We start from the raw sequence: 4,325 nt of genomic DNA, 5'->3' as shown, positions 1-4,325 counted from the left end.
CCACGAGGCGTCGCTCACTAGCGGATCTCAGACTTCTGAAGGGGATGTAGATTCGTAGTAGTGAGTGGAAGTAGGCGGGTGCTGAGTCTGTGGCTGTTCTATATGCAAGCATCAATGTCTTGAACTTGATTCGAGCCGCAACCGGTAGCCAGTGCAAGGAGATAAAGAGAGGTGTAACATGGGCTCTTTTGGGCTCGTTGAAGACCAGTCGTACCGCTGCATTCTGAATCAATCATTTTCTAGAGGGACATCTATCAGCGTTGCACTCGCGTCTCGCACAAGAGAAGCATGTTTAGAAAGCCATGTCAAATTAATGCATCCCACAGCATATGAAGTTTATAAATGAAAAAAGTACTCTTTGTGATTGGTTTTCGGTCCTTTGTATTAAACTATACATACATGCATGATGCTGTTTTTTTTCTAATTGTTTAAGCAACTTTATTAATTATATATGGTTTATAAACATTATTTTAAACATTATGCGCTTTTTTCAAAGATAGTCGTGTTATTTTATTATGCTTTGAAGAAACGTGCATAATATTTTGCTCAATGCGCCCTCTTGTGGCCTCAGGAGAGATGCCAAAAGCTTTTTTCCCCCTAACTGAAATTATGCATTTTAAATTAGAATATAATTCGAATATTGATAATATTTAAGTAAAAAATTCGAATTTAGTTTTTCAGCCATTTTGACAGCCCTAAAAGCTATAACAAAAATTTGCATGTAATTGTAAACATATGAAATGAAATTTGGAACAAAATGGAAAGCTGACAACATGAATCGTTTTAAGTTTTAACCTGTGTAGATGTTTTACAGGTAGTCGTGCTCATGGAGAGCAGGCACACGAATGCTACACAGCCTTGTATATGTATGTATTTATTGTGATGGTTACTTTTATTCATACTTTTACTCATTTATTCATGTTTCCTGTTGTTGTCAGTAAATAAAAATATTTCATTAACTTATGCATTAATTCTTTGCTTGACTGAAAATTGAGATGTATTCACCTTGGCTGCGTTTGTCTAGTGTGTGTTCATGCATAGCTATGGCATATGACAAAACAAATTACATTTTGTTTGTTTTACTAAAACATGATTTTCAGTAAAAAAGTAAATAAATATATATATATATATATATAATTACATACAAGCTCATAAATTATAATAATATTAAATAATAATAATAAATATACTGGGTTTGCATACATCATAGAATGAGATCATATACACAGAAAAAAGCACAGTGGCGAGGTTAAATATATTTGAATAATCATAATATTCATATAATCATAATGCATCAAAAAATTGCAGTTGTTTTTGTTATTTATATGCCTGAGGGATGAAACGAGAGATAAATTCAACAAGAAACAGAGGAAAACAAAGGAGATTTAAGCCGGTTTTGCTAGTGGGTGAAAAAATGCTAAATTAACAACATATACAAGAGATAACGATTTTGGGTTTTCGTAATAAAAAATATCTTTAAGGATAAAACTGTGGGTCACATTAGTAGGGTTAAAAATATAAGAACTTAAATCAACCCAAAATGTATTGGTTATACTACAATCACAAAATAAAAGGGCAGCTGTGTCTTCAACAAGACCACAAAATGTGCAAATTTCATCAACATCAAAATATTTACAGATAGATGAATTAAACCTGTCGCTCGTATCTTTTAAGTTGTTGCACTTGTTATAACGTCGTAAGTTCATGATAACGTCAACATGGCGGATGAAGTCCTGATCGCATTCATACTTAACGCGACCAGGCTATAGAGTACGGACTCTTTTAGCACTCGTTAAGTAAGTACTCATTGAGTATGCGGTTTGGAACGCAGCCAGAGATACGCTGATTGCTGGCATTCTCATCCTGTGATGTACATTGTGATTTGTTATTGTGCCATCACATTGATAATTCTGACCACATGATCCTGGACGACAAGAGTACCAATAAGAGCAAAATTAAGTCTCTTTTTTTGCCTTGCTGTCTTCAGGGCTCAATAATACGTTTTTGTTTGTTTGTTTTGTTTTCTAACCAAATCAGATAGTTACGATTTTTACTTGTGGCCATATTTTCAGAGCTCATACTGAGATAATAATAAAAAAATAAATATATAAATTAAAGCTGCAAGCAGTGTTGAAAGGTCCCTCGCATCTGGAGCCATCTCCACCCAGTGACCTCAGGAAAACTGAACGGTGGGCAATATGCATTTAAAGTGGTAAATATAGGAGGAATATGTCAAAGTCATTTATATGTGCCAAACTTCCTGCTGCCAGTAGGTGGCACTATGACTAACTGAATATTGGAATGTAGATGTCTTCAGGTCAGCACTTTTATCAAACGTGAAGTTTGGTTCAGATTAAACATGCTATGCTTGAGTTAGTGTGAAACATGGCACATCTTGTTGACAACAGGTGGTGCTGTGATTATAACTGAATATTGGCCTTTAGATGTCTTCAGGCTAGGACTCTTATGAAACAAGTGAAGTTTGGGGCAGATTGGACATTGCAAGATTTAGTTAGAGTAAAACATGACATTTCCTGTTGCCAACAGGTGCCGCTATAAATTATAACTGATTATTGGCATGCAGATGTTTTCAGACTAGGATTTGTACCAAATATGTGAAGTTTGGGGCAGATTGGACTTTGCATGTTTAAGTTAGTGTAAAACAAGTAATTTCCTGTTGCCAGCAGGTGCCAGATCGGACATTGTATGGCTGTGTTTCAACAACTTCCATGAACAACATGTTCAATCTGCACCAAAATTCACTTTTTGATAAAAGTCCCGGCCTAAAGACATCTAACTGCCCACATTCAGTTATAGTCATAGCGTCACCAGCTGGCAGCAGGAAGTTTGGCACATATAAATGATTTTGAAATATTCCTCCTATATTTACCATTTTAAATGCATATAGCCCACCGTTCCCTTTCAGTCGGTCACTCCCGACGTCACGTCGGATGACCGACGAATTGGGATCTCGCTTAGAGAGACCAATCTACTTCGAGTGTAAACTAAACGAGCCAATGCACATTGGCATGCGATTATTGCATCCAGCTGCCGCTGATCACAGCGTGAGTATAAGTAGGCAGCAGATGCAACGCATATTCAGCTTTTCGCTTCAAAGCAGACTGAGGCCATCAGGTACATCCTGCCCCGGCGTGCAGCTGCTGCCGTCGCCGAGGGCAGCCCCCTGCCACCACCCCGCTGCCGCGGCCTCCAGCAAAGCTGCTCCGTGGAGCCAGTCTCAGGGCAGCCGCAACCCAGAGGTGGAGGGACCTGCTCTTCGGGAGATGGTGAGCTCACCACTCCCTCCCCTGGAGGAGGTCCGGGTGGAGAATCTTTTTGTTTTTCCGCCACTGACCTCTCGGTCGGTGGTACCCAAACACTCGACAAAGAGCAATTCCTCTTTTTCTGGGTCCCCAGAGGGGACGGGGGGTTGTGGACGATCCAGTGTCGTATCACACTCACCCTCCTCTCTCGCCAGTGAGCAGCAGTGGGCGGATCGGGAGGACGAACCAACGGACTACCCACGCACCCTCTGCTCGAACGCAGGTCAGTGTTACACACACTCAGACCCCGCCTCGGGCCGGGTCCCTGTGTTCTTCCTCGCTGCCCCACTGCGGGTATGCCTGTAGTTCCGTTGGTGCCACTTGCGCGGTGTCTGGGAGCCTGGCTAGCGCCACCCAGCCCGTCTCGATGGCTTCTTCGAACCGTCAGGCTCGGCTATGCGATTCAGTCGCCCGGCATCCCCCCAAGTTCAGTGGCATCCGCTTCACAACAGTGAAGGCGGCTGAACCGGGTCCTTCACCGGTTACCGTTCAAGATGTTGACGCAGGAACGCATCTTCGGGTGCATCCGTCCCCGAGATTTGGTTTGCAGCGATTGACCTGAAGGATGAGTACTTCATGTGTCGACCTTTCCGCACCACAGACCATTGCTGCGGTTTGCGTCCGAAGGACGAGCATATCAGAACAAGGTCCTGCCCTCCGGGCTGTCCCTGACGCCCCGGGTCTTCACGTAAGTTGCAGAGGCATCTCTTGTTCCCCTGAGAACAGGGCATTCGCATTCTCAACTACCTCGACGACTGGCTCAAATTAAATCAGTCTCAGGATCAGTTGTGTGAACACAGGGACTTGGTGCTCTCGCACCTCAGCCAGTTGGGCCTTCGGGTCAACTGGGAAAAGAGCAAACTCTCCCCGACGCAGAGGATCTCTTTTCTCGGTATGGAGTTGGACTCGGTCGAACAGACAGCACGCCTCACGCAGGAACGTGCTCAGTCGGTGTTGAACTGCTTGAATACATTCAAGAGCAGGATGGCGGTCCCACTGAAA

This window comes from Sinocyclocheilus anshuiensis, unplaced genomic scaffold, assembly GCF_001515605.1.
Source record: "Sinocyclocheilus anshuiensis isolate Anshui unplaced genomic scaffold, SAMN03320099.WGS_v1.1 scaffold1309, whole genome shotgun sequence".
NCBI classification, from domain to species: domain Eukaryota; kingdom Metazoa; phylum Chordata; class Actinopteri; order Cypriniformes; family Cyprinidae; genus Sinocyclocheilus; species Sinocyclocheilus anshuiensis.
The sequence above is the reverse complement of the archived record's forward strand: the minus strand, read 5'-3'. Positions refer to the sequence as shown.